The 24,773-nt window shown below is 39.2% G+C and overlaps 1 pseudogene; it reads right to left on the reverse strand.

The window, feature by feature from the left end:
• The window catches only part of LOC140870686 (disease resistance protein RPM1-like), a 38,360-nt pseudogene extending 16,307 nt beyond the window's left edge, over positions 1-22,053 (reverse strand).
• Positions 22,054-24,773: the final 2,720 nt, after the last annotated feature.

Here is a 24,773-nt window from a genome sequence, read left to right on the forward strand (position 1 = left end):
ATGCGACGGGTTGGAGACATATCTCCGAAGCATGGATACATGGAAAACGTTGTGCACTGCTGCAAGCCCTGGTGGTAAAGCTAAACGGTAGGCCAACGTACCAACTCTCTCCAAGATCTCGAATGGCCCTATATATCTCGGATTAAGCTTGCCTCTCCGGCCAAACCGCACTACTCCCTTCATAGGTGACACCTTCAGGAATACGTGATCACCTACAGCGAACTCCAAATCTCGTCGTCGAGTATCTGCATAACTCTTCTGACGACTCTGAGCAGTCCTCATCCGATCCCGAATCTGAGTCACAATGTCAGCTGTCTGCTGCACAATCTCAGGACCAAGTAAAATTCTCTCACCAACCTCATCCCAATGCACAGGAGATCTGCATCTCCTCCCGTACAATGCTGCATAAGGAGCCATACCTATAGACGACTGAAAACTGTTGTTATAGGTAAACTCCACTAATGGCAGTCTAGTCTCCCACGAGCCCTGAAAATCGATGACACAAGCTCTCAGAAGATCCTCGAGAACCTGGATCACTCTCTCAGACTGACCATCTGTCTGGGGATGGAATGCTGTGCTGAACAAAAGTCTAGTCCCCAAAGCTGTGTGCAGACTCTTTCAAAACGCGGATGTGAATCTCGGATCTTTGTCTGACACAATCGACACTGGTATGCCATGCAACATAACAATCTCCTTGATGTAAAGCTTTGCATACTGTGTCAATGAGTAAGTAGTCCTCACCGGCAAGAAATGAGCTGACTTGGTGAGTCTATCCACAATCACCCAAATCGCTGTGCAACCTTTGGCACTCCTCGGTAAGCCAACCACAAAGTCCATCGTAATATTCTCCCATTTCCATTCCGGAATAGGAAGAGGTCTAAGAAGTCCTGCTGGACGCTGATGCTCTGCCTTGACTCGCTGACAAGTCAAGCACTCTGACACCACTCTCCCGATGTCTCTCTTCATCCCGGGCCACCAATAAAATAGCTGCAAATCTCTGTACATCTTCGTACTTCCGGGGTAAATGGAGTACGGAGATGTGTGAGCCTCTGCTAAAATCTCAGCTCTCAACTGATCGACGTTCGGTACCCACATCCTACCACGGTACTGAACAATGCCATCTACAACTGTATACAGAAGATTACCCTTGGCCTCATCTCTCTGTATCCATCGCTGCAACTCCTCATCAGTAGACTGTCCATCCCTGATCCGATCTCGCAGAACTGGCTGCACCGTCAACACTGACAAGCTCGGTGCATGACCACTCAAGTAAAACTCCAAATCAAACCTCTGAATCTCACTCTGCAGGGGTAGCTGCACTGACAAACATGATACCACTGACGACTTCCGACTCAAAGCATCGGCCACTACATTAGCTTTACCTGGATGGTAGCTAATGTCACAGTCATAATCCTTCACTAACTCCAACCATCGGAGCTGTCTCATGTTCAATTCCTTCTGAGTGAAGAAATACTTGAGACTCTTGTGGTCTGTGAAAATCTTGCACTTCTCACCATACAGATAGTGCCTCCAGATTTTCAAAGCGAAGACCACTGCTGCTAACTCCAAATCATGTGTCGGGTAGTTCTGCTCGTGAATCTTCAACTGCCTCGACGCATAAGCAATAACCTTACCACACTGCATAAGTACTGCGCCTAAACCTAGCTTAGACGCGTCGGTGTACACCACTAACTCCTCGTGCGGTACTGTCATCGCTAAAATCGGTGCGGTAGTGAGTGCTTCCTTCAGCTGATCGAATCTCCTCTGACAGTCTGGACTCCAAATAAACTTCGCATTCTTCTTGGTTAAGGAAGTCAAGGGTACTGCAATAGAGGAAAAACCCTTGATGAACTTCCTATAATATCCTGCCAAACCCAAGAAACTGCGAATCTCCGAAGCATTCCTCGGAATACCCCATTTCTGCACTGCCTCAACCTTCGACTGATCCACTGCAATCTCATCTCTCGAAATAACGTGGCCAAGAAATGCCACCTGCTCGAGCCAAAACTCGCACTTGCTGAACTTGGCATACAAACGATGCTCCCTCAAGGTCTGCAAGGCTGTCTGTAGATGCTGTCTATGCTCCTCAACGCTCCTAAAGTAGATCAAGGTATCATCAATGAAGACTATGATGAACTGATCAAGATACGGCTGAAATACCCGGTTCATGAGATCCATGAAAACCGTTGGAGCATTGGTCAACCCAAATGGCATCACCAAGAACTCGTAATGCCCATAACGTGTCCGGAAAGCAGTCTTGGACACATCTGCATCTCTAACTCGCAGCTGATGGTAACCAGATCGCAGGTTGATCTTGGAGAACACTGACGCTCCCTGCAACTGATCAAATAAATCCTCTATCCTCGGCAGTGGATACTTATTCTTCACTGTGACCCTATTGAGCTCTCGATAATCGATGCACAGTCTCATACTGCCATCCTTCTTCTTCACAAATAACACTGGAGCTCCCCATGGAGAAAAGCTAGGACGAACAAAGCCTTTCTCTAATAATTCATGTATCTGCTCCTTCAACTCTTTCATCTCGGTAGGAGCAAGTCTGTATGGTGCCTTAGAGATAGGCACGGTGTCTGGCACTAAGTCAATGCTGAACTCCACATCTCTCACTGGTGGAATTCCTGCAACATCCTCCGGAAAGACATCTAGAAAGTCACGAACCACCTCTATCTCTGATAATGATCTGCTAGATGGTTCTGAGGCCGTGACAATACTCGCTAGAAACCCCTGGCAACCCCGTCTCAACAACTTCCTCGCCTGAATAAGAGATATCACCTGAGGAAAATCACTGCTCTGAGATGCATGGAAAGTAAACGGGTCGCCTCCTGACGGTTTCACTGACACTGACCTCCGACGAAAATCAATCGAAGCTCCATTGACTGTCAACCAGTCCATACCCAATATCAAATCAAAGCCGCTTAACGGCAAAACCACTACATCTGCGCGAATGGAGTGTCCCTGTAGCTCTAACTCCAGCTCTCGGATGACACTAGAGGTAGTAATAATCTGCCCTGATGCATAGTAACATCATACCCACTGTCAATAATCTCAGGTGTGATGCCTATCCGCCTGATAAATTCCAGGGAGATAAACGAATGCGTAGCCCCTGAATCTAGCAATGCAAACATGGAGTTGCCTCCAACTAGAATTCTCCCTGCACGCAGAAAATTCCCAACAATTTCATACCACTACTAAACCTTTCCCCAACGATTCACTACTAACCCTTAATTCTAATCACAAGTAAGACATGCTTTTTATTCTAACATGCAGATAGATAACCCAAATAACAACAATTTCGCAAGAAAACGAGATTCTTAACCAAAGGAAAAATCATAAAATATTAGGGATAAGATATACCGGTGATCAAGGAGGTGTCTGGGTCTGCCTCCTCCGCCTGCATGACGAACACTCTACCAGCTGTGTTCTTCTTCCTCGGGCAGTTAGCTATCTGATGCCCAGGCTCCCGGTAATGGTAAAAAACTCCTGCTCCCAATAGACAAGGTCCCGAATGCATCTTCTGACACTTCGGGCAAGTAGAAAAACCTATAGCATTAGGGGCCCCGCCCCTCTGCTGCTGTGGCCTCTGCTGCTGCAGCCTCTGCTGCGGATTCGGGCCCTTAGCCGGCCCAGTAAACTGCTTCTTCGCAGGAGGCTGCGAAGATGGTCGCTGATACCCCGACTGAATCTGTCTCTTCCCCTGCTGCTCTCGCTGCATCTCTCTCCTACCCTCCTCTGACCTCAGTGCTCTACTAACTGCCGCCTCATATGTAGCGACGTCCATCATACGTACGTCGTGCTTAATATCCGCTCTCAGTCCCTCCACAAACTGCCTCATCTTCTCCGGTGGACTGTCTGCAATCAGAGGCACAAAATGACAACCCCTCTCGAACTAGCTCACGTACTCCACCACTGACCTGTCCCCCTGCCGGAGACTCATAAACTCCCGGATCATGCGACTCCTCACATCCTCCGTGAAATACTTGGCGTAGAAGACACGCCTGAACTCCGCCCAAGACAGTGTAGGGAGGTGTACTCCCCTGGCAGCACCCTCCCACCAAAGAGCTGCGTCTCCCCTCAACATATACGTCGCACAGTTCACCCTGTCCGCATCTGTGATCCCCATATATGCAAAGATGGACTCCAAAGAACGAATCCACCCCTCAGCCACCAATGGATCGGTGGTACCAAGGAACTCCTTCGGCCCCTTCTTCTGGAACCGCTCAGCTACGTCCTCCTCATGGGACATTCTGGGACGTGAAGCCTGCTGCTCTAACAGAGCAGTAACTCCTGCCATCAAAGTAGCATTGGCCTGCTCCAATGCTGCAAGTGGGTTCTGCGGAGGTGGAGGTGGAGGTGGAGGTGTAGGTGGAGATCCCCCACGTCTGTTCATCGGTCTGGGAGGCATTCTGCACCACCACATATTTCTTTACGTAAATCGCCATGCATAACTAAGTGGTTTAAAATTAATGCTAACTTAAATCCTAAAAAAAATAAATCATACTATAAACACTTAAAACTTACAGACCGGTAGCGTGGATTTCTGAGCTCGCATAGCAGTAATGACCCCTCCAAGGACCGTGCTTTGATACCAACTGAAATGACCCTAACTCTATAATTAATAAATAAATATGCGGAATTTTTTTTTTTTCTAAGTAAAAATATGTACATATATGCACAGAATAAATAGATTTAAAAATAAATAACTTGAATAAAAATAATGCAACAAATCGAAAACTTAACATTTCATAAGTTAAATATCTGAGTCATGCGTTAAATAAAATACTGACAAAAGTGAAATAAATTAAAGTTTCGCATGCACTGAAAATTTCTTAAAATAAAATATCCCAAATCACAACCACTGAAAATAATTAAAATGTAACATGCTAAAAATTCGAGACATGCATAAAGACTCAAACAACGGTCACGGGGGATCATTGCCAGTCTGCTCATACGTCCTCGCCGCCGGTAGGAGCTACATCCTCCTCCACGTACTCACCTGCACCATACTAGTGTAGTGAGCCTAGAGGCCCAACATGCTAACATAACAAGGGTTTAAAATAATTTAAATCACTTTAATACTAATACATAACATATACATGAATGAGCATGCTTAAAATAATATCATGACATAACATAACATAAATTAACTTAAATATCATAATCATACATAATACATAAACATTGTTGAACAAATTATTTTCTAACATCGCATGGTTGTATCCATAGTGTAACCTTAAATCATACATCAAATACTGATCAGCGTGGAAATCAACGTACGTGGCGGTGACGAATCACCTCTTAAATTGGCAGTAAACTGCCCTTCAATAGTTCTCATATGGGGACGAGTCCCCCTTAAATTATCACACTACTTCAACTTCCAACATAAAATATTTTCTTTTGCTCAACCTTAAACATTAAATCATGCATAAAAATTATTTCATGAATGCATGTACTTAATTAAAATGTGTGTCCTTCATATATATTTAATTTAATTTCATTCTAACATATAAATATTAAAAATAACTTCCATGCATAAAAATAATTAAATATATATTCAGGACACATGCAATTTTTCATGAGTTGTACTGGACTGCTGGCCCTAAACTCTCAAGCCCATTACTTAAATTTGGCCCAATAACACTGAGACTGGCCCATTAACATACTTAAGCCCAATAACTTAAACTTTTTTAGCCCAAATAATTATATGTAAGCCCAATTAATTTTCTTAAGCCCATTAAATAATTAATCTGGCCCGATGGGCCCAAAAGCCCAAAACTGGCCCAATAATTTTCATGGGCTCAAAAGACCATAAAAATTAGTGGACTAACTTAAAATAATTATTCAAGCCCAAAAATAATTAACTCAACCCAAAATAATTAAATGGAGCCCAAATAAATTTTTGAGATTTAATTAGGCCCATTAAAAACTTAATTAAACTTAAGACTTAAAAATAAAAATACCCGAGCCCGACTAACTTGACCCGAACCCGGACCAACCCGACTTGACCCACTACTATCCAGACCCGACCCAGGCCCTTGACCCGACCCGGAACCAACCCTAACCCTTACCCCGAACCCCCTCCCCCCCCTTTCCCTGCAGCCCGCGGCCGCGAGCAGAAGCCCTTCTAGGGCTGCTGCCGCCCTGCTCCGGCCGCCCCTGGCCGGAGCCCCTCCGCCCAGACGTAGCCCACGTCTGGGCGGTTTGAACCTAGACTTTGGCCCAGCCCCATGCAACCCACAGAGCCGAGCCCGAGCCACCTTCCTATAAACCCTAACCTGCGCACGCCTATGACCGGCCTGAATGAGCTGGTTTCCTGGGCTCGTTTGGCTCGAACCACTCGAGCCATTTGAGTCCAGGCCATCCCCACACCTCCTAGGAACCCTGACCAGCAGTCATACAAGCCATGGTTAACCAAAAACGTGAGCATGATTAAGAAACCAAAGAACAATGTGCAAAATATCGTAAAAACCGATCCTCTCTTGAAAATTTCATGGAACAATCTGATGTCTACACACTCACACATATAATCCCTGATATGGCACGAAAAAAAAGAGAAAGAATCATGCCTTGATAATTAAATCGACGAAGATAGATGCGTTTACGGGCTCCGGGACGACGAACGGACCAAAAACCTTCAAATCTAGAGCTTGATCGGCTAAGGGCTTGTGGTTTTCTATCAAAGCGTGAGGGAGGCTGATGAAGAAGGTTGGAGGCGGCTAAGGGAGAGGGAGACGTGAGTTTAGGGTAGATAGGATAGATTTTTGGTTAATTAGAATTTAATTAGGATAATAACTTATTTAGGAAGATAATATACCCTAAAACAAATATTTAAAAACCTCTAATAATAATTATAATCTGATGGAAAAAGCTAAATCCCGAAATATTAAAATAGGGAATTTTTAAAATTTAATAAAAGTCATTAAAATGACTTATTTTGGCTAAAAATAAACTCCTAAATAAATATATAATTAAATACTAAAATTTTCTTGACAAAACACCTTAAAATATTATTTTAAGACTCATAAACTCACAAAATATTTTTGGCTAAAAATTTTGGTATCTCGTCCGTCCACGGTCCCGTCTACGCGATCAAAACCATTAAATTTCCATAAATCATGAAAAATCACTAATTATGGGTTAATTGCTTAAAATAACCTAAAACATGCACAAATAATTCCACATAATTATTTAACCCATAATCTAAAATTCTAAATAAATAAATTTCCTAATTATGCATGCGAATTCACGAATTTAAAATACCGGGTGTTACATGTGGAGCAAGAGGACATATATCTACAAATTGTCCAGAAAACGAGAAAAAAAGAGTCAAACTCTTTGAAGCAACACCAGATATGGATGATGCGGTTTTCTTTCAAGATCTAGTCCAAGTATATCAATTTGAGGATATCCCCTCGGATGAAAGTATATACGAAGAAGAGATATTATTTAGTCAAGAAGTTTCTGAGGATGAAGATGAATCAGAATCAGAATCAGAGTAAAAAGGAGGTGTTTCGACATGAAACACATGAAAGTTTGGCTGGGTTCTTTAGTCAAACCACGATATCTCATAATATGGTCCAAAGGATTATGAGAGAAAATCCAACATTACAGAAGTACCAAGGATTTTCGGCAGGACAAGTTGAAAGAGTCTTAGGAAACCTAGGGCTAAGACAAAGAAGACATAATTTGATTTATAAGGTATCCAGAAGGGAAATGGCGATTCCTATGGAGTTAACCAGTAATCAAATTGAGATGCAGTTAATTCCCTTTGAAGAAATTCGAGAGGAATTACAGAAATTAAAAGCAGAAGTAGCAAAGACAATGTCTTGGATTCATATTAGAGCAATCCAGATTATGATCAAAGCTACTTTTAAAGAAGGAATAGATTCACCTATAGACATCGTAGTATGCGATAAAAGGATGGGGAATATACAAGATGCGGTTCTAGGAACTATCTCGGGAAATTTGTGCGCAGGAAAAATTGTGGGAGTTATTTATCCAAGAATAGCCTACAATTTAGCTGATAGAGATTTTAGTCGAGCCTTGACGTTACATCAAAACTTCAAGGAAAAAAGACTAATGAAGGAAGGTAATAGGCCATATTCTATTACATATCAAATTTCATATGCTCTTTCTAATACTCATCATTCTGAATTATTTATTAGAAATGAGTTCATTAAAATTCCAGAGATATTTGGGAAAGTTGCTCATGCAATATACCCGGAAAGAATTGAGTTTCCTTTAATTCAGGAAACAGACATTCAAATTCAAGACAGACTTGTTCTATACAGAGATCTTAAAATAGAACCCCGAAGGTTATCGTTTCAAGGAGACCGAATGACAAGTAGGAGATGAGACAAATCTCCTATTCAAGAAATTCAATCAGAAGAAAAGGAGTTTTTTATAATAGGAAAATTTAGATCTCCAGAAGGATGGAAAGAAGTGAAAATAGTATTCGAAATTACAAGTCATCGAAATCAGTTCTCTTGTAACTCGATTTACTATTTGGAACAACAAGAAAAAGGAACTTACCAAGGAGTGATAAATATTGGAGAATTGGAAGTTCAAATATGTGGAATTCCAGGAAAAAAAATGGATCAGCTCATTCTTGGCCTAAAATTTCTGGAGAACCATAAACCATGAAAACATCTTGAAAAAGGAATAGAGTTCATGGCAAAAGAGAAGACTTGGAGGATTCAATAAAAATTCTGCGAGATGGAAAACCAAGAGAATTGGATAAGGGACAATCTCTTAATCAGATTCGAAAACTCTGTTTACAAACAGAGGAAGAAGAAACTGTTGAAATTAGTAAGTCATGAACATGATTTACTAGAACGCATTGAAGAGGCAGAAAGGATTAACCATACTCTACCTTCTGAAGCTTTAGAAAGACTAAAGGTGAATAGTCTTAATCAGATTACTGAGTTGCAACACAGTCTGTTAAAAATGGCAGGGCCATTTAGTAATCCCTTTAAAATATGACAACAAGTCCTTTCTCCATATACATTCCGATAGGAATGTTGTATGAACAATATAAGGCTGAATACTTTGCAGCTTATATTGATTCAGGAGCAGGAATTTGTACAGCAAAAAGAGGAGTCTTTCCTGAAGAATGTGAAGAAGAATTGCCAAAAATTTCTGGACGAGATTTCTCTTTCAGAATTTTAATTCTTTGCAAAGGAATAAAACAAGCAGAGATCCTTATGGGAGGAGCAGGTCAGACACCTTGGTACAATGTAAAGACACCACCAATTTATTTTCATGATACAGGAGCTGATATCCTGTTAGGAAATAACTTCTTACAAATGTTTAAGAAGTACACACAAAACAATGAGTCAAGAAGACTTATGTTCACTACAATTTGTGATCATAAAATTATCGTTCAAAGACTCAAGGTTGCTTTTTATCGACAATTGCCGATAATATTTCGCAGCCAGCGTGGTGATAAAGGACAACTTTTTCACCCAAAAATGAAAGATCCAAGAAGGTTTGGAGAAATCATGTTGAAAATAACAACATAACAAGAACTCCAAACGGATGATATGGAGCTTCTCAAGGTAACTCTAAATCACAGAGATATAGAGTTAAAGAATAAGGTATCCCTTGAAGATGTCAAAAAGAGGCTCAAGGAAAGTTATAACGAGCATCCTTTGGCATGGTGGGATAGAAATCAACTCAAAGCCAGCCTTACTCTAAAGAAAGGCAAAGAGTATGAATTCGTCAGATATAAGCCTATCCCAATGAACATAACAGATCAAAGGGATATGAGAATAATTATCAAGAAACATTTGGACCTTGGTCTAATCAAAGAAGGAGTTTCACCATATAGCAGCCCAGGATTTCTGATCAGAAATCATGGTGAAATAAAAAGAGGGAAACCCAGGTTAGTTATCAACTACCAAGGTATTAATAAAATCTTGGAGTTTTATGGGTACTTCATACCAAGTAGAGAACACCTAATTAGTTGTGTACGAAATGCTAAAGTGTTCTCAAAATTTGATTGTAAGTCTGGATTTTACCAGATTCGAATGGAAGAAGGAAGTAAAAAATTCACAGTCTTCTCTACTCCACAAGGACACTATATTTGGGAAGTTATGCCTATGGGATTGGCTAATGCACCCCAGATATTTCAAAAAAATATGGATAACCTTTTTAAAGATTATTTCAACTTTATGTTTGTTTATATTGATGATATTCTTATAGCATCAAAAAATATAGACGAACACGTTAAACACTTAGAGATTTTCTCTAAAATTTGTAAACAAGAAGGACTGGTGTTATCTGAAAAGAAAGCAGTCATAGCAACAAGGAAAATTGAATTCCTCGGTATTGAGATTGATGAAACAGGAATAATTCTACAACCCCATATTGTGGAAAAGGTAAAAAATTTTCCAGATAAACTCAAAGATGTAAAACAACTCCAGAGTTTTCTTGGAGTAGTTAATTTTGCAGGAATGTTCATTAATAATCTAGCAATGTACAGAAAGGTGTTCAATCCTTTGTTAAAAAAGGATGCTAGGTTTATATGGACCGATGACCATACTAAAGGGGTAAACCAATTAAAAGAGATATGTAAGAATCTCCCAAAAATGGCTATACCCATAGATGAAGATGATCTGATATTATTTACGGATGCCAGCGACGATTGGTGGGCAGCAGTCCTTACCAAAATCACTCCAGATGGGGAAATACCATGCAGATACTGTAGCGGTCTTTTTTCAGAATCTGAGGCCATTAGATGACATATCAACGAGAAGGAATTTTATGCGGTTAAAAGGGCTTTTGAAAAGTGAGCATTATTTTTACTTGCTAAAAAATTCACTCTGAAGGTTGATAACACTCAGGTAAAAGTTTTCCTAAAGAATAAGATTGAATCTAAACCTGAGAAAGCTAGGTTATTAAGATGACAAGCATTATGTCAAAATTATATTTTTGATATTGTTATTATTAAATCTCATGAAAATATTCTTGCAGATTTCTTAACAAGAGATGGAAGGCAGTGACGTGGATTCCATCATGAAAATGCAGAGGCGTCTCAGGGAACACCTTGGATTGCTTCAAAACGAGTTCAACCAGTTAGCCATTAATGCTGAAATGGCAGACAGGTTACAACAAGCTGATCGGATCAAAGTATCTAATCGAATTACAGGATGTATGCAAGCTCAAACACAACTATGATCTGCTATTCAAGGGCCAATTATGAAGGCTATAGAGAAACCATTGGTTTATCATAAATAAGATATGCTAAAACCATTGGTTTTACAAGAACAAAAAATACAACCATCGGTTGTGAAACAAGATGTTGAGGAATCTAAAACTCAAGAAACAAGCGCTAATCTACCATCAGCCTTTGATGATCTGGATGAAGCAACAATTGATGAGGATAACTCATCAAGTCAACCCTCCGCCTCTGGGGTAAAAGAGGAAGAGATCAATCTTAGGCCCAACACTGACAAGGGCAAATCTAAGATTGATACTAATCCATCTATTATTTCTCCATTCCAGGTTTATCAACAGAGATGGGAGAAATTGAATACAAGGAATGAAATCAACCCGAACACTTGCAGGGTTGATGTTGCAGGAATATATCCAAGGATTTGGCTAAAAAACAATGTCAATCCTAAAGATGTAAAACTCTGGTATGAATTTGGGGCTTTGGCCTCAGTTTATACAACGTCACCAAGCTTCCCGGAGATATCACAATTACCAAAATAGATCCAGGAAGCAGTCCAAGAAACATGGGCAAATAATGATCATTTGTCCAGAGGAGATGTGCTTGAGTTATATTTTTTCAGTACAGCTCCAGAACCAACAGTGAAAGGATCACACGAACCTTTTCATTTCATCAAGCTGAGGAGACCTGATATAAACAGCCATAAATTTATCAAGGATCCTAAAACTGAAGAAATACCCTTGGTGTCCACTTTCGGGGAAAATGAGATCTCAACCAGAAGGGCATGGGGTATTTGGGTCTGTCTTACTGAGATGGACAAAGTCAAGTTTTCATTCAAATTTTATCAGAATTCTGTGAATGGATCGTTCCTGTTGAACACAATGACAGGAAAAAACTACAGCATTTGCGGAAGAACTCTTCGAAAAGAAGAGAAATCTTTTGTGGAACAACAAGCTGACGGGGGGAGTAAAGAAACTCGCCGAAAATTTTGTAACATGGCTCATGTTGGACGATGATCAGAGAATATCTACCAAGAATGCCCAAATCAGAAGGAGTCAGAATTTGGAAAAACCTTTAGACCCCGAACGGATCGAAAGAATTTTTCCGAGACAAGCAAAGGTGGACAAGGACCACCAAAAATGCGTTTTTACAGGGGTCTACTTCAAAAGCAAAAGATGCCCCGACAACAATAAAGCAGCCATGTGAGGAGAATAAAGCCAAAAGAAAGTGGCAGACATGTGATTTCTCTACTAGTAAAATATGTCATCAATAATGGCATAAAAAATTCAAGACAACTGCCTCCTCCACTAGTAAAAGATGTCATCAATAATGGCATAAAGAAATACAAGACAGCTGTGAGATTTCCTGAAGTTTCTCGGTGAAACGAGTGGAACTACAGCTATAAATATAGGCATTTGAGGAAGCCGAAGACATCGATCATTCCCTTCAGTTTTCTTACAAATAAATTGTTATAATATTTCTCTTTCTATTGTATTAAGTTTTCTTTATGTATTTCAAGAATAAGGCTACTATGAGTAGCTAAACAAGTTGTTTCTCCTCTTCAAAGGAGTTGATTTATGTAATAATATTATGTCTGAATAATTTTTTTAAAGCCTCTTGTTCTTTCATGTTCATATTTTATAATTAAATTTATATACCATACGCCTTAAGGTAGAAAACGAATTAAGCATGTGCTGGGTGTCGTTGAAGGAGCTTGTGCAGAAACCATCTGTTGCGACTGCATGGTTGGAGTGTGAGGATCACTTCGTAAAACTCGGCAGGTATGACCCGACGATATTATGGTCAAAGAGGTATTTGAATTTAATTTATCTTACGGAAGCATGTTGGACCCTAATCTAGAGTATATCGGCTGGAAACCTTGCATAACCGATAGTCTTACATGGCCGAGACTGGTTTGATAGGTATAACAAAGCCACGTACAAAAGATTAGTTTTAATTAATTGTTAATTCAAAAATATTCAAAAATGGGGACCATTAGGGAGTGGAAACAAAAAGAGGGATAGGTAGGAAGTTAAGTTAAAGAGAAGTTTGGTAATGGGGAGTTTTAAATAATTTGCCCTTTAGATAATTTCAAAAAATAGCTAAATTTGATGCCTCGTTTGCCGACAAAATTAAATGTTGTGTGAATCTTCAGCTCCAATCTTTAAGATAAATAATTGTATTTCCACCATTCCTTTTTTTTTTTTATTTCTCAAACAAATATATTTATATTAGTATAATCTCTTTCTAGCTTACTCATATTGGACCATAGAATTTTCTGGAAACGAAAAATGTCGATCGAAATCAACTTCTCATTAATGGCTTATATTCATGATCATATAATACCTTGAACCTCGTGAATCAGTTGTTTGGATTCCATTCTTACGATAAGAAGAATATCAGTAAGTACTTCTAATATCGAAATCATTCATCAAATCCAAAAAAGAAAATCAATGCATGCGTAAATTTTTAAAACACACGAATCAGTGAGAATAAACTAGGGGTGGAATAGGGTCGGGATCCGTCCCGTAAACTCCCTACCCAACTCCCGTCCCGAAAAGAATCGGAAAAGTTTTTTTTGTCCCGATCCCGTACTCGAAACATTTCGGGACCCGACTAATCGGGTTTCCGTCGGGTAGGGAAATAAAATCCCGAATTTTTTTTCATGTTCAAGATTCGTTTAAAAAATAAAAAAAAAAGTGAGAATTTTATTAAATATAATATTTTGAAACTTATATTTATAAATAAAAATAAATATTCAATTTAAAACATATAATATTAAAATATTTCGGATAATGTTTCAAAGTTTTTTATTGAAAAAAAATGTATCGGATAATTATTTTATTGAAAAAAAATGTATCGGATAATTATTAATAAAATATTTGGATAAAATTACTAAATAAATTTTGTTAAATAGATTGTCAAATTAATCTCTTGAGTCTTGTTCTACATATTTTTGTTCTAATTATATAATTATAAATATGAATTAATTTAATTTTTAAAAAATACACAAAAATAAAATGACATTTCGTGATTTTACAATTTGATTGTCCAATAATAAAAATTATGCGAATTAAGTCCACAATTAAGTCTTATATGAGTTGAAACCTTATGCCCGATCTCGCTCTCCATATTAATCGGGATGGAAAAAGTCCCGAAAGTTAGGGTCGAAAAACTTTCGGGTTAAGATTTTTTCGGGACGGAAATAAAAATACCCAAAAAAAATGAACAACGAAAAAAAACGAGACAAAATAATAATCTATATATGTTTAGCAATGTGTGCTTAATTGCATGCATCAAGCAGAAAAGCTGCTCCCAGAAGAAAGATTCTCAAGCGTCCAGCTCTCATTGTTGAGAGTAAAAGAGTGGACAAGTGCTATGTGTTGAACCATCTCTCGGTCCTCACCTTCAAAACTGTCAACTAGCTGAATTGGAAGATGCCCAAGTGCCTTCAGTGGGCAGTACTCTTTTGATTTCGACCATTTCAGGTCGATCCTCTGCAGATTGTCAAGCTTGGAGATCCACCTTGGAAATGCTAGCTTCCAAGCGCCCTTTCAGGTATAGGCGCTGAATATTGGAACTGGGATTTTGGATCTCTCCCAATTCAAGAAACTCTTCCTTTGTCTTGGAACATATATCGAGAGTCGTCAGATTTTTCAACTGCTCAAGAGATGCACGTACACAAGTCTTTCCCGTGCTCTCTTCTGATGCCCATAAGTCCTAGCTTCCTCAGCTGGGATAGCTTTCCAAGCTCCCTTATGATTCCAATATCCTTTTTGCCAACCTTTACAAAAGACAACTTCTGTAGATTTTTCAAGTTTCCAATTCCCTCAAATGACTTAACACCTTGCACAGAGTCGAAAGCTACATAATTATTATCCACTCTGTATTTGTAGACAAAGAGGTGACAGAGATTGTGAAGTCGGGAGATTGCTTTCGGAAGTTGTGTCATGCCAGTTTGCTTGAGGTCCATGGTTTTAAGATAAATAAGCTTTTTAATGGACTTGGGGATTGTCTTGATATCAGTGTCCCTCAAACTAAGATACCTAAGAAGGATGAGGCGGGCGATTTGTTCGGGAAATTCAGTAAGAGGGGCACCTTGCAAGTCTAAGACTCTTAGCAACTGGAAATCTCGAAAATTGTTACCAAGGTGAAGGGCCGAAATTGTACCACACCTGAACAGAGAAATATGAGAAGGGGGTGTTAGAAATCGTTCGATTATCATGAAACGATACAAAGGATAAAGTTAAAACACCTGAACAAGAAAACAGATCGAATAACAGCATAGTTGCTGCATATTTGTGGCAAATGAGAGCAGTCACCATGGACCGATAGGCGTCTGATGATGTGGGTTGCACGTGTATTTTCCCGTGGGAAAATGGATGCAAAAATCTCTTCTTTGCACTTTTGAACGATAAATGTCAGCACGAGGCTTAGCACACGACAGCTTTTAGGCCGGCCATCGAAATCCCAGTTGGAAACATGAACCAAGTTCCTGTGAATCAGTTCCCCGAGGTAATCCTCAGCCACCTCTGTTATGGATTATGCCGGTGCGAACATGACGATAATAATAATTACGGAATAAAACAATCAACAAGAACACCAAAGATTTATGTGGTTCACCCAATATAGGCTACGTCCACGGAGCTGCTGACAATATTTATTACCAGAGAAATATTACAAGTGTATACAAAACACTATATCTCTCACCAACCCAAACCCCGAGTATTACCGAGAAATAATTCTCTAACTCACACAAAAGAAACACTCAAAAGATCACTCTTTTTTCTCTCTTCGAATGCTTTAGAAAGCTTTGCTTGGGATGATAATACTAAAGGGGGATACAGCCTATTTATAGGCTCAAAAAACGCGTAGCAATTAACTCCATTTCCCAGCCTCCAACCAGCACCTTCCATCTGCCACCATCCCACTTTAAATGCTTGAATTGATTTTACACCTAACATTTCTCCCATTTGAAGACTTGATTTCAATCATGGCTTCATACAGTCAATGCAGCAGCTCATGCTTCCTCGCTTATACTTGCAATCTAACTGAAGTCGAACATAACTTCAGTTTGTTAGTGGTCACCGCCTTTGTGAACATATCAGCTGGATTTTTGCTTCCAGAAATTTTCTCAAGCATCAAGATTCCATCCTCCAAAACTGATCTGATGAAATGGTACCGTACCTGTATATGCTTCGTCCTAGCATGATAAACAGGATTCTTTGCCAAATGAATAGCGCTCTGGCTGTCACAGTGTAATGTGCTATCCTCAAGCTTCTGACCCAACTTCTCAAGGAATGATCTCAACCATATCATTTTCTTGCTAGCTTCTGTCACTGCAACATACTCAGCTTCAGTAGTCGAAAGTGCAACAATCTTTTGCAACTTGGATACCCAACTTACTGTCGTATCACCCAATGTAAACACATATCCAGTAGTACTCTTCCTGTCGTCTAGGTCACCACCCATGTCGGCATCTACAAAACCTTGTAAGCCTGAATTTGACTTTCTGAAGCACAAAGATGAACTAATAGTACCTTTCAAATATCTGAGAATCCACTTCACTGCTTCCCAATGTTGTTTCCCTGGATTGCTCATAAATCTGCTCACAACTCCCACTGCATGTGCTATGTCTGGTCTGGTACACACCATTGCATACATGAGGCTTCCGATAGCAGATGCATAAGGAACCTTATTCATATAAGCATGCTCCTGCTCCGTCGATGGTGATTGGGCTTTGGTTAGTTTGAAATGACTAGCCAAAGGAGTACTCACCGGTTTAGCTTCATCCATGTTGAATATGCTAAGCACCTTTTTCACGTACTCTACCTGAGATAGCTTCAAGACTCCGTTCACCCTATCTCTCAAGATCCTCATACCAAGAATTTGTTTTGCAGCTCCCAAATCCTTCATATCAAATTCTTTTGATAACTCTCTCTTGAGCTTATCAATCTCTTCTAGACACGCTCCTGCTATTAACATGTCATCCACATATAGCAGTAAAATGATATATGAACCATCAATCTTCTTCACATAACAACAGTGATCCGCCTGGCACCTCAGGAAACCGTTGTTATTCATGAATCCGTCAAACTTCTTGTACCACTGTCTTGGAGCTTGTTTGAGACCGTACAAGCTCTTCTGAAGTTTGCATACCATTTTTTCTTTCCCTCGTACTTTGAATCCCTGTGGCTGTTTCATATAAATTTCTTCATCCAGATCACCATGAAGAAACGCCGTCTTTACATCCAACTGCTCCAGATGTAAATCATATTTAGCCACTAGTCCAAGTACTGTTTTGATAGTGGTTAACTTACCCACTGGAGAGAAAATCTCAGTGTAATCAAGGCCTTCTCTTTGTTGAAAGCCTTTTACAACAAGTCTTGCCTTGTACCGTTTGCTGCCATCAACTTCTTCTTTGATCCGGTACACCCACTTATTGTGTAATGCCTTCTTGCCTTTCGGAAGTTCCGTCAACTCCCATGTCTGATTGGATGACAGTGAATCCATCTCATCTTCCATGGCTAACTCCCACTTGATTGAATCATTATTTTGAATTGCTTCTTCAAAGGTCTCAGGTTCACCTTTATCAGTCAGCAAAATATAGTGAAGTGCAGGGGGAGTATTTCTGAGGTGGTCTGATTGTTCTCGACGATCTCCTGAGTTCAATCACCGGAGTTTGTGGATCAACTTCTTGTGCAGTTTCTTCTTCCTGGTTACTATTCTCCGACTCATTCATAGGAATATCTATCAATGGCACTTCATTTGACTTCAGGACTTCGGGACATTTATCTCCTGCTGCAATGTCTGACTTGTCCTTGTACAAAACTTGCTCATTGAAAATGACATCTCTGCTCCGAATAATCTTTCGATTTTGGTCATCCCAGAACCGATAACCAAACTCATTATCTCCATAACCAATAAAGAAACATTTCTTTGATTTCGGATCAAGTTTCGTTCTGTTGGCTGAATCGATGTGAACATATGAGAGACAACCAAACACTTTCAAGAATGAAAGGTTTACTCCTTTGCCGCTCCAGACCTCCTCTGGTATTCTGCAATCTAATGGTACCGAAGGTCCTCTGTTGATCAGATATGCTGCAGTGTTAACTGCATCATCCCAGAATGATTTCGGCAGTCCAGCGTGCAATCTCATGCTCCTGGCTCGCTCATTCAGGGTCCTGTTCATTCTCTCAGCTACACCATTCTGTTGAGGTGTACCAGGAATGGTTTTCTCCATCTTGATCCCGTTCTGTGCACAATATTTCTTGAACTCAAAATCTTCATATTCTCCACCATTATCAGACCGTAAACACTTCACCTTCAATTTGGTCTCATTCTCCACCATGACTTTCCACCTCTTAAAGGTCTCGTAAACATCAGATTTATTTTTCAGAAAATAAACCCAAACCTTCCTGCTCGAATCATCGATAAATGTGACATAATATCTTGAGCCTCCAAGGGATGTCACAGGAGATGGTCCCCATACATCAGTATGAATTAACTCCAACTTTGATGCCTTTGGTTCTCTGCCTCCCTTTGAAAAGCTAACCTTTTTCTGCTTTCCAAGTATACAGCTTTCACATAGCTTGTGTTCGACGGACTTTAAATCCGGTAGCTTCCCTTTTGATATCAGCATCTTCATTCCCTTTTCACTCATATGTCCAAGTCTACAGTGCCATAGACTTGAGTTAGCTCCAACATCCATAGCTGCTAACACATCTCTGCAACTGGAAATCATGTAGAGCGTTCCAGTCTTCTGTCCTCGAGCAACAATCATGGCTCCTTTGCTCACTTTCCAAGAGCCATCACCAAAGGTCACTTTATGGCCTTCGTCATCGAGCTGTCCCACTGAGATCAGATTTCTGATCAACTTTGGTACATGCCTCACTTTGTTGAGCTTCCAGATGGATCCGTTTGACATTTTCAAACTGATATCACCCATACCAGCTATTTCCAACGGTTTTCCATCAGCCAGGAAAACTTTTCTGTAATTACCAGCAGTGTAATTACTAAATACCTCACGATCACCGGTGGTATGAAATGAAGCTCCCGAATCCATAACCCATGAATCAACCGGGTTTTCCATGGATAGTACTAAGGCATCATGTACATCCTCAGTAACAGCATTTGCATTATTCTTGGGTGCTCTGCAGTCCTTTTTCATGTGGCCAGTTTCACCACAGCTCCAGCACTTCAATTTCTTTTCCAAGGTATTTTTGTCTTTTCCATTCCTTGACTTGGATCTGCCACGCTATCGGTTAGAATTCTTTTCAGCACTTCTGCCCCTACTTCTGTTTTCGAGATTTAGGGCAGATCTCGATGATGTTGCTTCTCCCGAATCCCTCCTGCGAACTTCTTCACCAAGGATTCGATCTCTGACATCGTTGAATTGTAACTTTCCCTTTCCAGCAAAATTGCTAACCGCTGCCCGCATCGGCTCCCAAGCATTTGACAAAGACACCAATAGAATAAGTGCTCGAATTTCATCATCAAATTTAATTTCAACCGATGTTAGTTGGGAAACAATCGTGTTGAATTCATTGATGTGTGCTGCCACCGAAGCCCCTTCCTCCATCTTTAAGTTGAATAACTTTTTTATGAGGAACACTTTATTATTTGTTGATGGCTTCTCGTACATGTCTGACAAAATGAACATCATCTCCTCCGTGGTTTTTGCCTCCGCCACGTTGTGTGCCACGTTCTTTGTTAGGGTCAATCGTATTACCCCTAACACTTGTCGGTCAAGAAGCTTTCACTCATCATCCTCCATCTTTTCTGGCTTCACCCCGGATAGAGGTTGATGTAGTTTCTTGCTATAAAGATAATCTTTAATCTGTAACCGCCAGAACGTGAAATCTGTACCGTCGAACTTATTGATTCCCGGTCCCGATCCGTCATTTCCGGCCATCGCTTTACCTGCCTTAATAAAATTTCAAAAAAAATTTCTGATGTGGAAGATCAGACAAAGCTGCAACCACAGAGCAAACTCATAATTTTAAGAAATTTTTCGCCAAGGCTCCCGAACACCGTAACAGCTCTGATACCAGTTGTTATGGATTATGTCGGTGCGAACATGACGATAATAATAATTGCGGAATAAAATAATCAACAAGAACACCAAAAATTTACGTGGTTCACCCAATATAGGCTACGTCCACGGAGCTGCTGACAATATTTATTACCAGAGAAATATTACAAGTGTATACAAAACACTATATCTCTCACCAACCCAAACACCGAGTATTACCGAGAAATAATTCTCTAACTCACACAAGAGAAACACTCAAAAGATCACTCTTTTTTCTCTCTTTGAATGCTTTAGAAAGCTTTGCTTGGGATGATAATACTAAAGGGGGATACAGCCTATTTATAGGCTCAAAAACGCGTGGCAATTAATTCCATTTCCCAGCCTCCAACCAGCACCTTCCATCTGCCACCATCCCACTTTAAATTCTTGAATTGATTTTACACCTAACAACCTCCTCTGCGGTTCTGCTATTTGTTCCAGTCACGAATCGTTCGGCCACCCAAAGGCGTATGAGCCTGCCGCGTTCAACAGAGTAATCCTCAGGGAAAAGGCTGAAGTACAAGAAACAACTCTTGAGATTGCTAGAGAGATCCATGTATACTGATAGATAGGGATCGCTCCCGATTTCACATCCAAGACCCTTGTGAAATCTTTCCCATTCGATTTGAAGTTTCGGTCTCTGGGAAAGAGCACCGGCAACTGCCACAATAGCAAAAGGCAGTCCTTCGCAACGTGTCACGATTTTTGAAGAGCATGTCTTTAATTCAGAAGAGCATTCCCCATTGCTGTCTTTGAATGCTGTCTTGCAGAAAAGGCTCCAAGCATCTAGCCATTCTAAGCCTTTTAATTCATACACGAACTGAGGTGACGATGCACATGACGACGCAATATTTGAGGCCCTCGTTGAAACTACGATTCGGCTGCCCAAAAGTCCATCAGGCAGTGCATCTTTCAGAAAATCCCAGTGCTCCTTTTTCCATATATCATCTAGAACTATCAAATATCTCCTCGTTTCCAGCTAGTTTCTCAACTGCATGAAAACATCAGAAATGTGAAGTGTACAATACGACTCCTTCCTCCAACCGCAGAATTGCTTTAGCATATTGATAAAGAGTGCCTTCAAATCAAACTCCCTAGACACGTGAACCCAATTAAGCATGGCAATCAAATCGTCCTCGAATCCTCGGCTTCCAAAACATGTTCTTTACAAACGTAGTCTTCCCCGACCCGCCCGGACCAACCACAGCTAGTGTGACTTACCCTTTTCCCCATCCATCAACTGAATCATAAAACTTTCCTTCAAGTTTTTGTAACCAACCATTTCATCATCAAGAAGAAGAGGACTCACCCGGTGTCCAACATTCCAAGAGCCGTACACCGACTCCCAATTTGAACTGGAGCTGCCATCTGAGAAAGCTGCAGCCTGTGACTTTATATCCTCTATCCTCGTCTTGATATTCGCTATCTTTTCAGAAATCCCATTGAGCGGAAACCCATGCCAGATATTGTGGCCAAATTTGTGAGCCTCTTTTGTGATCTTGTGGCGATGAAATACATGGGTGGAGTGGAGGACAATCTCATCAAGAACATTCTCGATTTCAAACGCGATGTCGCGAACTTGCTCCACCTTATCTTCAAGCTTTCTGATGGCCCTTCCACGACCACGGTCGACGCCATTGTCTTCTATAAAGGCCTTCATCGTTCTCAACCAACTTCTCATGCTCTGGACTTCCTTCTCTACACGTTCATTAATATTGAGCTGTTCCAGATACCGTGAGACGACGAAATCGACCAAAATCGATGATACTGCATTGATAGCAAGTTCAGCCATCACTTTGATTGCTTTTTTTTTTTTCCTTGTGAAAAAAATTAGTGTTCTGATGCACTTTTATATATGGCAATGGATACTTGGTGAAAGTGCGTGGGTGTTGACCAATAGAACAAATTTTGTAAGCCCACTTGAATCGGTAAACAAGCACATATGATACAACTTGTAAGGGAATGGGGGTTGCACATAAACAGTTTGAGCTGTTGTTACAAGGTGTTGACAATACCTACTATAACATCTTGAGTAATTTGCAGCGAAATATAATTAAAGCGTAAATGCAACCAATTTAATAGACTCAAATGATTTAAGCAAGAGTATAAAATACTCTTGCAGCGCCTCAGAGCAAAACTTCACTAGAAAAACTTTTAAAGAGTTTTACAAACCCTAAAACTAGTGATTATTGTAAAAATCAATTTCTCAATACAAGTGAGAAATAAAAAATAAAAGTTCTCCTAAAAATTCTATATGAAATAGAATAAAGAAAACATAGTAAGAAAGAAAAACTTGAAGCCAAAACACGTTCAACAATCTTCGAGTGTTCTTCACGGCTTCAAGCAATCACGATCGTGACAAACTTCAGAATTTCTTCAGTTCTCACGTACATATGTGAAGCTCTCTATTCAATCTGTTTTCGTCGATCTCTAATCTCATATATATGCAAAGAATACTTCTTCAATATGTTTTTTTGTAGACGTAGAATTCCTTTTATTTGATCATATCAAATCTACATAAAATAAGGAAAGATAAGTATTAGATATGATATGATAAATATTCTAATCAGCTTATCAATATGAAATAAAACACTTAAATAAAGATTATTTCATGTCTAAGAAAGGCAAAAAATATTAAATAAAATCTTTTTATATTAGGGTGTTTTTAAGGAATAAAATATTCGTTTCAAGGTGTATGGATAACAAGTTGTGAATGCATGGAGTGTACATCAAGAATTCAATTCTTGGCATTTTTATTGCGTTGAAAAGCTATAACCATGGGTTTGCGACCAAATCCTCAGCTCATGTGCCTGTGCATTTTCTTTTACATGATCATCAGCTCAAGTGATCCGACAACTTTTCAAATTCATCTGATGTTATGGTTCGCAAAAACGGTCACGAAACGGTTGGAACGGCCGTTTCGGAATGCAGCTGCCGCGACAAAGTTTCGGGTGAAAGCGGTTGATTAATATAACACTCTTCTTCTTTAAAATATCAGCGATTTCGCGGACGTCGCGAAACGGAACGACGATTTCACGGATTTCGCGGTCATGGCGAAACGTTTTATGTAATTTTATCAATTTTTTTGAATTAAAAATATTTCAAATTATATAATTATTTATATTTTTATTATTAAAATACTCTGCGACCGTTCCATAAAATATCAATGGAACCTCCACGACAGCTTTCACAACGCTTTTCGCGACCGCAATTGCAAACCATGACTGACATACGTCCGCTACACGATCAACTGATCATCTTGTATATATACATATAAAAAAGATTTACACATCAACATCAAAGGGGATCCAAATCCATAACCTTGTGTCTCCCAACTCACAAGTACGTTATAAATACAGATCTATTCAATTGTTGGATTGAAAAACTAAACTAGAAATTAAGCGACTCGTTCAAAACTTGTCGTGAGGACAAAAATACATCCATCTTTCGAACCCAAAAAAAAAAAGGGAAAAAAAATAAATAAAAAATAATGAGTACTTTTATTGGCAGCAAGTTGCATCTCATGTTGAAATCAAGAAAGTGAAATATAACGACACAGACCATTTATTAACTCATGGAATGATTGTATTGATAATAATACCTCAAACAGGTTGTTGATAGTTTATACTAAAATAATCTATTAATTATCATTCAAAACAAATAGTTTGATGATTGAATTGTCGTATAAATAATGCTCATGGAAGTATTTTAATTCCAGAACAGAGATTTGTTCTAATATTAATGTACACACAGTAAACAAAGACCATTTACTATCACAAGGGTCAACTGTACTAAAAATATGCCCTTAGTTGGGATGCTGAAGATTGGAACACGCCGCTATCATACGTTTGAAGTGTATATATATTACGTGGCGGGCAAAATTCAAGATTCTCTAATTACTTTGAGTTAGTATATCCAGGATAGATTAATTAATACTTGTAATCATATTGTGAAAATATTGTTCCTTTTTTTTCTTTTTTTTTTTCGAATTTTGATCATTTAAACGAACGAGTGTTTTCTGAGAATTTTGCATCTCTTTATAACAATACGGTGTGACAATTTGTATATATAATAATTTATTATTTAGTATTATTATATTCGGTTGTGTGATTACTGCCCGGCCGTAATAATCAAAATGTACCATCAATTATGAAAGTATAAATGAAACTACATTCAACAAAAAAATCCAACAGAAATAACCAAATGAAATTCATAATCGTATTATTTAGTTTAAAATATATCCTATGGTACTATCAAAATTAGTTTTTATAATGTATTCAATAGTTCCCATAAATAAGTGAAATAAATTTTATGTTTTTAAAACCGTCCGAGTAGATGAAATTGGAATGCAAATACATAGAAAACAAAAAAAAAAAAAAAAAAAATTTAGAAACTATTAAAAAAAATTATTTTTAATGTGTAATGAATGGAATTTAAAAACGTACATTTTAATACACTTCAGGTTTGAGTTACATTACAAATAAACGTAGTATTTAATAAGCCATAAAACAG

The sequence above is a fragment of the Henckelia pumila genome, chromosome 1 (genome assembly GCF_033568475.1).
Source record: "Henckelia pumila isolate YLH828 chromosome 1, ASM3356847v2, whole genome shotgun sequence".
NCBI lineage: Eukaryota > Viridiplantae > Streptophyta > Magnoliopsida > Lamiales > Gesneriaceae > Henckelia > Henckelia pumila.